This window comes from Panulirus ornatus, chromosome 1 (assembly GCF_036320965.1).
Source record: "Panulirus ornatus isolate Po-2019 chromosome 1, ASM3632096v1, whole genome shotgun sequence".
Classification (NCBI taxonomy): Eukaryota; Metazoa; Arthropoda; class Malacostraca; order Decapoda; family Palinuridae; genus Panulirus; species Panulirus ornatus.
Genome location: NC_092224.1, coordinates 19,993,052 through 20,006,848, shown reverse-complemented (window position 1 = coordinate 20,006,848; position 13,797 = coordinate 19,993,052). Strand labels below are relative to the sequence as shown.

Sequence of the window (13,797 nt, the reverse complement as noted above, 5' to 3'; positions counted from 1 at the left end):
ACTTCCAGAACACTACAGTAAACCCAACTTGAGTAAAGTTTACTTCCAAAACACTACGGTAAACCCAGCTTGAGTAAAGTTTACTTCCAGGACTCTTAGGTAGACCCATTTTGAGTTAAGTTTACTTCCGGGACACTAAGGTAGACCCAACTTGAGTAAAATTTACTTTCAGGGCACTTTGACATGTCGTAGACAACGTAAAAACAGTTTACTTCAATTACCTGACGCCAGCCAGGTACCCATAACCTTAGCAGTAAACTACACAGGGTAAACCAGGATCAATATTCCCCGCGTGTCTGTTATATCATCAGGGGAAAAAATATCAGAGAAAACTACTTCTGTAAGGGATGACTTAACCAAGCTAGCACAGGGAGCCGGAGCGTGTGTGCTGGTGTTGCCCGTAATCAGCGCTGTGCTGTGGAGTGCCCAAGGAGGGAGAACAGGGCAAGACCTCACCCCTGGACCTACTGTGAGATGGGGGAGGGGCTCCACCGCCAACACCGAAGCTGGCTGCCACAACAACGAGGCTCCCAGGAGCACACGTGACAAGCATAGCCTCTGAAGACCAGCCACCCCCTCACCCTAATATAGGCAGCATGCGCCACAAGCTCAATGTTAAGAGCCCTGAGCTAGCGGCAGACGTGACGAGCACAAGGTTAAGCCACCCCACACCCAGAGGGTAACACAACAGTAGGGTTTCCACTGATCAACACGAGAGGACCAGCGCCAAGTCAGAACCTACAATAACAAACGGATGAGATCATCAGAAACGCTCCGAGGGTTCCAGCAAGCGACTGACACAGGCAGGGCGACTATGCACGTACCAAAAGACAGGCGGCACTGAGCTAACAACACGAGTCACCAGCAGACGACTAGCACGTCTCACAAAACGTCCCGGGGAGGTAAATCATGTCTCACGGAAGGGCAGGAGGGAGACACGGGCGGCAGATGTGATCAACACAGCAAGTGGGACTTGCCACTCAAAGCGGGAGACATGACGGACCCAAGAGCCAGGGGTGTCTTCCCCTCCCTGGCTGAGGGAACTCGAGCTAGCAGAACAAACCCCCCGACCGTGTAAGATGCCTGAGGCGGGCGGTAGAGCTGCCGACGGGGTAGAGGCCAGCATGCGGGCGCCGCGCACACCGGACGCCCCTGACCCACCGTGCATAGCAAGAGGTAGGGGACGCTCGACAGTGGTGTCAGTCAGGGACTGTGTGCCTCACACATTCTTCACCACCTCCACTGCCCGGCTTTTAAAGATGAAGCATTCGCTGAATTATGTTTTAAGATACCCAATCTTAAGACCTTTTTCTTGTCCAATAGGTAATACATATATATCTAAGACTTCGTCTCTCAACTCATATGTAAGAGATATATTATCTAAGACGCTATCTCTCAACATATATGGTACAGAGACGTAAAGAGGCTATCTCTCATGGCAAAGATGTCCCGCCTTGCACGACTGACCGGTACCAAGACCTCAGCAAGTGAGGTAACAAACCATCCATTTCCTCGTGGAAAATCAAGAAAGCCAAATCCGACACATGAGAGAGAGAGAGAGAGAGAGAGAGAGAGAGAGAGAGAGAGAGAGAGAGAGAGAGAGAGAGAGAGAGAGAGAGAGAGAGAGAGAGAGAGAGACGCCCTGTCATAACAGCCAATTCTTGAATAACCATCCACGCTGTCACACAGGCACAACTCTCTTGTCAATACGGATCACAGACGAGCACCCACCCACCCACCCAGTGCTCCGCCACCACATCATGTACCTCCTCACTGGGGGAAACTACTCGTGCTGTAACTCTGAGTTTCCGTTCTCCTCACTCTCTTACAGACCGGCAATGGACATGATGCTACTGATTCACAAAAACGTCTCACTAATTCACCCATAAGACCTACCAGTACAACCACACATGCTACGGTGTGTGTGTGTGTTGTGTGTTGTGTGTGTGTGTGTGTGTGTGTGTGTGTGTGTGTGTGTGTGTCCTTCAATCTCATCTAGAATTACCTAGTATACCTTGGTATGATTGTTTACGCCAACAGAACACACCACATATAACAACCTCGCTCATGTAACAGACTTGCAACCCGACACAGATGTATCAGAAATTCTACCGTTGGCTATAGCCATCATTCATAAACACATCCATCCATCCATCTTGTGTAATGATGGTAAAAGTAAACGTTTGCTGCCGTATGACACATATTGCAAAAGCCTTCCACACCTGGCACCACGAGGGTCATGAGACACACAATATATATAAAGTATGATAGATAGAATATATATTCTTTATTTTTCTTGATCACCGTTTCCCGCGTCAGCGAGGTAGCGATAGAAAATACACGAAGAATGACCCATCCACACATATACACTTTTATATACATAAACGCCCATACACGCACATATACATACATATACATATATACATTTATATTTCTTTCTTGTGTCTCCCCTGATGATATGATTATTACACAAAAGTGCACTTGGAAACTTATCGTGCTTCATTTTCCCCGTAGATTCATAGAAATATACTTGATCACGCGCTCAATGGTGATCCTTTCCAAATTATATATATATATATATATATATATATATATATATATATATATATATATATATATATATATACCCTGGGGATAGGGGATTAAGAATACTTCCCACGTATTCCCTGCGTGTCCTATAAGGCGACTACAAGGGGAGGGAGCGGGGGGCTGGAAATCCTCCCCTCTCGTTTTTTTTTTAAATTTTCCAAAAGAAGGAACAGAGGGGGCCAGGTGAGGATATTCCAAAAAAGGCCCAGTCCTCTGTTCTTAGCGCTACCTCGCTAACGCGGGAAATGGCGAATAGTTTAAAAGAAAGAAATATATATATATATATATATATATATATATATATATATATATATATATATATATATATATATATTATTCATGAGAGAAACAAAAGACGTCATGTATCAACATCATCATAAGTAACACATTAAATCAGATCAGATGAAACTCAACAAATCGGAATACGTTGATGGCTGAACACAAACATTAAAAAAAAATCTACAAGAATAGAAGAAACGACAAGATTGGATTAACTAAGAAGCCTATGATAATGAAAGAAACGTTAAACATGAGAGAGAGAGAGAGAGAGAGAGAGAGAGAGAGAGAGAGAGAGAGAGAGAGAGAGAGAGAGAGAGAGAGAGAGAGAGAGAGCACGACTCCCCCCCGGTCGGTCACTACACCTTTATCCTAAATCATGTGATGGTCGTGTGTTTTACGCGGGTGTGAGTTGGCGTAGCCTACAGGGCAGTAAAACCGAAAAAAAAAGAGGATAACATTAATACTGTTGCTCCCCTGTCCAGTCCGAGCAGTGCCTCAACACCCGGCTTACAGCGGCAGCTCGTTATACACACTAACATTAAACGTGAAAACTTACGTAGTTACATGCCAATTTAGGAAAACGTTTCCTTTCTTTCTCTCCAGTTTTACAGTTCAAACATGAGCAGTCCGGCCTCGCATCCCGTCCTCTGTCTTTTACACACACACACACACACACACACACACACACACACACACACACACACATACACACACACACACACACACACACACACACCCCAGCATCAGGTTGGTCCTTCGTCCATTCCAGAAGAGAATTGCTCTCCGGGCGCTCTCGGGTTCTCCCGGTCATTACACTCATCCTTCCATGATATCCTGGTGATGGCATTCACACAACTACTCCACGTAACGAGGCCAATATCAATAGCTTTGGCGTTGTCTGTCTCAGCTTCACGAACGCATGCAGGCGCGCGCGCGCGCACGGGTATCACACTAGCAACGCGTCGATGATGGTTAGGTTGGCTACGGCGGGGTGTACAATGATTCTGCTCAAGCCTCTGACCAAGTCCTTGTGATGGTCATACCGCATCAAATTGGAAAACGGGAATAACAGCTGATGCGGGAAAACGGGAGTACAATCTCTCATTCAAATGATCACAACATGTTGTAAATCAGGCAACTTAACGACGCCTCTGGGGGTAAAAATCCGCTTCCCTAAAGGATGTACACTTGTGCCTTTCCTACTGCCATCGTGACAGAGGCAAACACCAACCACATCACCATACCGTCCTTTGCAGATGACGCTACATTAAGGAAATCGAATCAAGTACAAGAGACTGAGTAACTCCAAACAGACATCAATCAAGTCCTCAAGAGGGGCAATGATGATGGTTTTTTTCTAATGGTTTAAAGTCTCAAGTAATACCCCACGTTATGGGGGAAAGACAGACACAACAGAAGACTATACGAAGTAACCAGCTGAACGGACACCTTATATAGGAGGGAGGAACAGGTCTCAGAGTCAAAAAATTCACCACGAAAGGAATTAGGTTAGACTGTAGCGTATCTACAATGACATGCACTGGTACTGTAAGTTTAATAAGGAACACAGCTTAAACGTTGTCTGCAGCCATAAGATGAACTCCGGACTGTTCACTAGAGTAGATGAAAAAAAAAAAAAGGGAGGCCTGGATAAGAATCTATGGAATGTGCCCAATCAGGCAGGATGCGGTGGTGACTGTAGGCCTACCAGTAGGCTGCGGCCCTCCAACAGCCGGAATCATTGGAGGACAAAAACCTCAACAACAACTCGATCGGACACCAGAGGTTATGGGGGCACATAAGAGACCTCCAAAACCAACGTATGGAATGCATAAGTTACTTGAGGATTCTCTCTCAGCTTTTCCCCAAGTTCCCCTCGTACCTGTAAGTGCTTCGAGCACATCATCATCACCTCTCTTACCTTGTGCCTCTCATACGGGTAGACCAGCGGGTGATAAGGCCTCCTCCTCCAGCAGCACAGCTGAGCAGTGAGGCAAGACGACCGACCGACCGCTCGGTGCCTCGCCCAGTCTGTGCCGGGCAGATGGTGCAGGCAAGGTTATGAGCTGATTCAATTTCTGTGGCGCAACTTCGTCAAATAAATTTTCAGCGTTCGATGTCGATTCTGTCATTCGTCTGTGTATGTTTCCTGGAGAACCTCTACCCATACTGGAACTGCCTTACAAAACCTGAGCAGCATAACATAAATAAAGCCTCATTAAAGCAAGACAGGGTTGTAAGTTAACAGCCGCAAACCTGCTACTTACAACACTACAACCATTTGACGTTCCTGGACTCTGGGGCGCTACAGAAACTTTTTTAGCCAAAAAAAAGAAATATCGAGAAGGAGGCCAGGGCACCAAACCGAGCAGCACCACTGATGGAAATCCATCACATACGTACGACTCCATCAGTAAGCATATTACAGTGGGAATACCTGAAGATGTACCTCATGTACTACGTGTGTGTGTGTGTGTGTGTGTGTGTGTGTGTGTGTGTGTGTGTGTGTGTGTGTGTGTGCGTGTGTGTGTGTGTGTGTGCGTGTGTGTGTGTGTCAGTAATCCCCAGTACCCAGGCAGATACCCTTTTCACCCTCCCGATATACCCTGGCAGGAACCTACCCGCTCCCGCCCTTGCAACAGCCACAGTAAGGCAATCGTCCACAGGAATGCCAGGGGACAGGTGTCGTCTGCACCACGGACCCCGGTCGTACCTGGAGAGGGAAAGTGGTGGACTGCCGGTATTCATGGGATCCAGACTGGTCAGTATGATGTATGCCTGTACCTTCCTACCACTCCATGTAACACTCATACCAAGTGTCCGGCGTCGGTTGTACGTCCACTCGAGCATTGTACAGCAGGAGTGAGAGGACGAGGCAGGTGTTGAGATTATGTACAGCAGTGACAAGGATGCAGGTGTTGAGATCGTGTACAGTAATGAGAACGAGGCAGGTGTTGAGATCATGTACAGTAATGAGAACGAAGGCAGGTGTTACATACATATACAGTAGTGAGAACGAAGGCAGGTGTTACATACATATACAGTAGTGAGAACGGAAGCGGGTGTTCTGTGTGTGAGCTCCGTTACGACATAAAACCATCAAATGGATATATACAAAACATTTCCACAAAAAAAAAGGCTCTGGTTCCGCAACGCTACAGCGCAGACGGGAGAGAGTTATATAGCGTAATTCACTGATGGAAAAACTGGGAAGAATGGTTTCCAATCTGCACTTGGAAGCATTTCCCTCCCGGCACGACATGCATGGAAGACTATGGACGACATTTCCCATAAAACCAATAACGTACAATATATATATAACACCAGATACTCTCACTACATAAACATCGGGGGACCCAGAACTGATTAATACGGAGACCCAGAACTAATACGGGGGACCCAGAACTGATTAATACGGGGACCTAGAACCGATTAATACAGGGACCCAGAAATGACTAACACGGGGACCCAGAACTGATTAATACAGGGACCCAGAACTGACTAATACGGGGACCCAGAACTGATTAATACGGTAGGACCCAGAACTGATTAACACCAGGGCTTAGAACTGATTAATACATCATTTCACAGCTACTGGTTCATCGGAGGTGATCAAAAAAGGGCCTGACAAGTGTACTTACAAAGTGTGGCACCTTCACCACGATGCACTGTCTCATGAGGCATACGACCTTAAACAAAGTGATTGAGCTGAGGACATATGACATCTACCCCCCCCATCCGAACCATCATAAGGTATACGTAAGATAAGGTAAGGTCCCAGACCCACCAGCTGTGGGGGTATAAGACCTCCGAAACCATTGTAAGGTACACGTAAGGTAAGGTCCCAGACCCAGCTGTGGGGGTATAAGACCTCCGAAACCATCGTAAGGTATACGTAAGGTGAGGTAACGTCCTAGACCCACCAGCTGTGGGGGTACCAAGACCTAAACCATCGTAAGGTATACGTAAGGTAAGGTAAGGTCCCAGACCCAGTTGCGGGGGTAGAGGACCTCCGAAACCATCGTAAGGTATGTGTGAATGATTACGTTAACCTACGTATGAGGAAGCATCTATAACACAAAATCGATAATTCATAACATAAACCAATATATAACAGACAACGCAATAAGCAGTTGTCTGAGATAAAAGAGGAAGACAAGAAAACGTATCAAGACCTTATTTTAGGCGACATCACAACAGTGGAAAAAAAAAAAATATTCTTTTTTTCGTACGTGCCTCTCGTGTGTGTGTATATATATATATATATATATATATATATATATATATATATATATATATATATATATATATATATATATATATATATACGAGGCACGTACGAAAAAAAAATGAATTTACAAATAAACTGAAAAAAAAGGTAATTAAATGCTAGACCAACATTCCAGCGAAGAAAATCAAGGTCGGGTAAAATTTGAGAGAGAGAGAGAGAGAGAGAGAGAGAGAGAGAGAGAGAGAGAGAGAGAGAGAGAGAGAGAGAGAGAGAGAGAGAGAGAGAGGAATCAAAATTTCTCATTTATGAGCCTGATACAACCTTATACATACCACTCGTAAACTAACAAGAACAACAACAACAACTACTATTACTACACAGGAAGCAGAGAGCAGAAGGGAAAGAGGCAGTGAGCGAACACGCCTGCAGCTGAAGAAGAGCAGAGCACTTTCTAAACCAACCACTGAGGGAGGTTGCGCACTCCGGTCTGCAGCCTGGTGGAGGCGAGGTCATGAAACAGAGAGACACCTGATCATCTAAAAAGTACATATAAAGCGGTTAATTACACACGAATACACGCATGGTAGCAAGGGCATGTTACTCACGCACGAAAGGACGTGATACGTTCGAAATACATAATGTTACGTCAGTGCAACAATATAAATACTGTTGCACAAAGTGACGTATTATAATTCATATACGACTGAAAATGTCAATGAACGAGAGGTCATAATCAATGCATGAACAGACGCATTAATTACGACTGGGCGTTTAAATGCATGAATGGACACATTGATAAACGAATTAACGTATTAATGCATGACTGAGGCTATTCATAAAAAGACCAGATGCATCAATAGTCAAGACGTATTAATGTATGACTCTACGTGGTAATACACCACCACGCGCACCAATACATCAACCCTTCCAGCATACCTACCAACCTCATCTCCCCCAAGCATGGAGGAATATCAAGCAGCTAAAGTTCCTTCACCACCAACACTCTCTGTTTTAGTGGAGACACATCCTGGACACCAAGATGGTGCCACTCTGCTTCCTCGCCCTCATCAGTGGCGCCCTAAAGGACACAGACCACCACTGCTGGAGGTACGTGCACGACTCTCCCTTTGTCTTCACATCCAACAACTCTCCTGACTTCAGTGCCCTTCATCAGCACATGATCAACAACTTTCAGGAGTGGACTATGTCCAACGAAGTCACCTTCAACCACATTCAAGACTATGATGGTGCACATCAACCTGGGTAGCAGACACCACCCTGCCCCCTGACATCACACTAGGCCCTGACATCCTCCGGGTGGTCAGAGACTTCACACTTCTTAGTGTCGCTACAGACAACGGTCTAAACTGGAAGAGTCATGTCGGCACTATCATTAAATCTTCCTCATACCGTCTGTACCTTCTCAAATGACTGAAATCACTTGGCGTCCCTACAGTTGAGCTCAGGATTGTCTAAACCACCTTCACTCTACCTAAGCTCATCTACGCCTCCCCAGCCTGGTCCTCCTCGCTGACAGCTACACAGAGGGACCAGCTGCAAGTGGAGAAAAGTGTATGCAGAATCATCCTGGACCTATCTTTTGCCACCTACGTATCAACACACGAAAATACGCAATGTAAAAAAAGGATGTATCGATACACGAGTGAACGCACTCATGCACAAGTGCATTGTATATCGATAAGAAAGAATGTCATGTCAGGCGGCGGCGGTGGCACACACATATATGCCCAAGAGAGGAAAGACTTTTATCATCGAAAAACAACAGACTTCCAATATACACTCAGTCCTCTCTTATACTGTCCTCACGCAAGGTCTGACAGGTATCACTACGGACATTGCTAGACTTCTAAGACGTGTACCTGGTAACCCATCAGTAAAGCTGTATGAGTTATGGACGACCAGCCTAACTGTACCAGTACCTAAACACAATCAACCTCATGAATTTCGTCCCATCTCTCCCTGACGAGTTGCCTGTGTAGAACTTCTGTGAGGATGGTGCTCAACACACTACTACCCAGAATCAGAGAACATACGTCACCTAATATTAATGGTTTCTCACACGTGGCAAAAGTGTACACAATTGTATCACTACTTTCCTCACACTTCAGGAGGACAGACGCCATACGAACACCACATTGCTTGACCTAAATGTTGCATTTGATATTGTTAATAGGCAAGTTTTATATGATACGAGTTAGCAGAGATGGATATAGGAGGCCGACTCCTGCACTGGATACTCAGACTATCTCTCCAACAGGAAGTCAGCTGTGTTGTTTCAAGGCTACAAAAGTGGGGTCAAAGACTGCTACTTGGCACTCCTGAAGGCGGAGTGCTTCGCCCTATCTTCTATATCACGGGTTCCCAACCTTGGGGTACATGTACCTCCAGGGGTACAGTTGCATTGCTCAAGGGGTACACAGGGGTCTGAGAGTATAACCATATGTATGTATATAACAGATAGTTACGGGACAAATCAAGGTATCTGATAAATTCCCTAAGTTCAATTCATCGATGTTATCAAAAGTAAAAAAATCCTTATATAAAGTCTCTAACAATTTTCATAAGAAAACAATATAAAATCAATATAATCTTATCCATTTCTTATCCTTAATTTCTGAGGGTAGAAGGGAACCTGTCAGAATGCCCGAGGGGAACAGAGGAACAAAATGGTTGGCAACATCTGTTCTATGTACTGAAAACGATCCCAGAAAGTCCCAAGAATATCACTATTAGTTATGCTGACGATGTGATTATACACGCTAAACTATATCGTAACATTCGACCGTTCTTAATTCCACACACACCGCCATTCAAACCCTCGAATTTTATCATTGCTGTAGAGAAAACCAAGGTTGTAATTGCTGGACTAAGGCTAGGCTACAGGTACCACTGGCGCTGTGGTCTAACTGGAGATGTTAATCGTGTGAATTGTAAAGTTTGTGGTCAAAGATATGGGCACAAACTAGAACACTATGTCTTAGAAAGTGAAAACTTAGAGCCTTTTAGGGATAGATCTAAGCAAACCCTGCAAGAAATGTCACAACACCTTATTGTTAATAACAAGATACCTGAAATTTTAAGTTAGTCTCCATTTTTTGCATCTTGTCGGTAAAACTTACAATGTAGAGGACTAAGTAATGTAAATAATGAAGCTTATTCACGAACCAATTTTGATACAACTCCACAACCTCACTGGGGTCTGACCAAAACCCCCTTGTGGCCTCCGTAATCCTTTTGCGCTACCGCTCGCAAGATGAGCATAGGCGACACAATAACTTTTTCTAGGATACCTGCATCTCCCAGCCACATGGGGGGCGGACCTACACTGTACAAGGGCACGAGGCGTACGGCCAGGATGGCATACGTCCTAGCGTTCGAAGGAACTATGCGTGCGAACGCTCGCCTATCTTGCTTCTACCTGGAAGCCCAATCTGCCCCATCATCTTGGAACCATATCTTCGTGAGGTCCCATTCCTAGTGCGAACATCCCATTTCCTGGTGCAGTCCCATTCCTTAACGCGAACTTCTTTCTAACCATTCCAACTACCGCCCCATCACCTTCACCCCTCTAATTACCCTCTCCAAAGTTCTTCAAACTTTGAATCCTAACTTTCTCAAACGCTTCCAATTTCATTCCCTTCGTTTTCTATGACGAACACGTCTGTGGCGACGCTTGGTCCAGTGGAGATGTCTCCTGTGTGACTCACCCTTACTCCTCCTCCTCTTCTCGGGAATCTTAGTAAACTTTTATTTCGTCGTGGCCTTCAATATCTCCAGAGCATCTGACAGTATGAGACAAACGTTTTTGCTTTCTACATACTTGATCACGGTTTCCCGCGTTAGCGAAGGAGCGCCAGGAAACAGACGAAAGACACATCCACTCACATACACATATATATACATACAAGCACATACACGTACATATATACACACATATAATTATACCTACACACACATATACATATATATCCACATGTACATATTCATAGCTGCTCGCCTTCATCCATTCTCGTCGCCACCCCGCCCCACAGGAAACATCTGACGGACTTTTCATTTCATATATAAAGCGGTAATGGATATAAAGTATAAACATAGTCACAAATATAAAATACAATTATCAAAGTACAAGTAGAAAGCAGTGAAGGATGTAAAATATAAGAATAAAAGTGATGGACGTAAAGTACAAGTATAATGTAGCAAAAAAATACAAAGTGTATGCTTAAAAGCACGTGTATAAAGTAGAAGTAATGTATATAAAGTGTAAGCATCATAAAGTAGGAAAAAATACAAAATGTAATAAAAAAAAAGCATGTGTATAAAGTAGCAGTAATGTATATAAAGTGTAAGTACCATAAAGTAGCAAAAATACAAAATGTAAGCATAAAAACACTTGTATAAAGTAGCAGTGATGTCAATAAAGTGTAAGTATATATAAGTACAAGTATAAAGCAGTAAAGCAAAAAGTAATAAAGAAGGTTTTTTTACTTTTCACTCGGCCATGACTGTGGATTGCAGAAACTATAACTCCTTCCAATGTTCACCATGTGTGTAACCTGAACCATACACCCCTGGACCCAACCACTTTAATTACAACCTCCCAAGCGCTCGTCCTGCTCTCTCTAGTCTCATCAACACCGAGCCACCAACAAGTTAATATCCTGACCTTAACACACACACACACACACACACACACACACACACACACACACACACTACATCTTGCCTAATTTTCCCTTTTACATTTTTTTTTCGTCGTATCCTCACAATTCTCTCTCTCTCTCTCTCTCTCTCTCTCTCTCTCTCTCTCTCTCTCTCTCTCTCTCTCTCTCTCTCTCTCTCTCTCTCTCTCTCTCTCAATATCCTTACCTTCCTTATGTTGAGTAGGACTCCTGCCCGCGATTGATGCCTGCCAAAGAAAGAAAAAAAATATATACATATATACAGATAATATAAGCATATATAAATACATATCTACACATGTGATGACCAATGCTTATATAACTTTCACGGCAAATGAGAAAACCGTGAAGCTGTAATCACAGCCACTGAACGTTTCAACTTTCCCTCCAGTCTGGACCTGATGATGCAGAAATACTGCGGCAGCAAATATGGCAATATTTCACGACTGAAAAGAAAATGGTTTCCTATGACAGTCTGGAGAGGAGCCGAGGAAGGGATGGCATTTCTGACGCGGAATGAGCAGTGGGAGTTTAGAAAAAATACATGAATAAATGCAGGTGAGTCCAGACTGATGTGGACAGAATATACATAAAGTGTAAGAGCTGGGTGACTCTTACGGGTAATCTATGCATCAAGAAAAGATAGGAGTGACGAAGAAAGGAATGCCATTTGCAAAATGAGTGAGTGTTCTGGCAGTTCAGATGCCAGGGACCGAATCGCATACGAAAACAGGATCAACCTTGTCGAAATGCGTTCCGGAACGAGGAATGGCGATCGAGCATTCGTGGTTAAGGAAAAAGGTGGATGCATATGTTTACCTGGATGAGCGGGGCTGAGGGTCATAGAGCGTGAATGGATCATATGTTACCTGACAGGTGTGCAAAAGAGAGGCTGTTGGGTGCAAACGTGCAGCAAGGAACGGGACGTGAAATGGCCAATCATTTCTTAATAGTGGCAATAGTGTAAGTTGGTAGCGAGTTATAAAGAGAGAAGGAACGATGAAGTAGTGACACTAAGCGATCTTGCAGAAGTGGTCTATATCAGATACCGAGAAAGACTGGGTGAAAAGATGACCAAGGGGAGAATGAATGAAACTTAAGGGAGTTGAGGGTTATCTGGAAATGCAGCATTTAAATGTGCCTATAAGTGTACGTCATGCGAAACGTGGGATGTGGACGTAAGACAAAGGTTGGTGAGTAGAGGAATGAAAAGTTGATTAAAGCGTGGAACAGAGAGAGAGAGAGAGAGAGAGAGAGAGAGAGAGAGAGAGAGAGAGAGAGAGAGAGAGAGAGAGAGAGAGAGAGAGAGAGAGATGCAAAGACGGTGACTGTAGGAAAGGAGAGCGAGCGTCTGGGAGGAGTACAAGAGCTGGGAGATCAAGAGAAAGGGTACGAGAACTGTAAAAAAAAAAAAAAAAAATGGGAGGAGAGGAAAAGGAAAAAACTGAGAAAAAAAATCAGCGAACTTCAAATAAAATAAGAAAATGTTTTTGGAAGCAGGTGAACGGTGAGGGGGGAACATAACGAATGAGAGTTACGGTGAGGACAGTGGACGGAGAAGTAATAACAAAGATGTGAACAGGGAAGGGAAAAGAGTATCTCCAAGAATCTTAACTGTGTCAGATGATGGGAAAGCGGACGTGATGTGCTTGGGCCAGATGGGACGTGGAGCGATAGAGCCACGGCAAATGGGAATGGTGAGGAGAGGGAGGAAGCGAAAGCCTTGCTCAAGATGAAATGTGATGATGATGATGCTTCGAGAGTGAGTGGAACTGCACTTGAATTTCTCCAGAAAGGTGATGACGATGTTGTTGGTTGGTTGGTAGGTAGGTAGGTAGGTAGGTAGGTAGGTAGGTAGGTAGGCAGGCAGGCAGGCAGGCAGGCAGGCAGGCAGGCAGGCAGGCAGGCAGGTAGGTTGGTTGGTTGGTTGGTTGGTTGGTTGGTTGGTTGATCACGTTGCTCCACGTCCACGTTCTGTCTGGCCCAAAGAGGATTGGT

At 44.5% G+C, this 13,797-nt stretch overlaps 1 long non-coding RNA gene across 1 annotated transcript in view; it reads right to left on the bottom strand.

Annotated features, from left to right (window-relative positions):
• LOC139762693 (uncharacterized) overlaps positions 1-13,797 on the bottom strand; it is a 94,384-nt gene that overhangs the window by 50,459 nt on the left and 30,128 nt on the right. The window contains exon 2 of the long non-coding RNA XR_011715811.1: positions 11,987-12,026. This is a non-coding gene — a long non-coding RNA (uncharacterized lncRNA). The remainder of the gene's footprint in view (positions 1-11,986; positions 12,027-13,797) is intronic.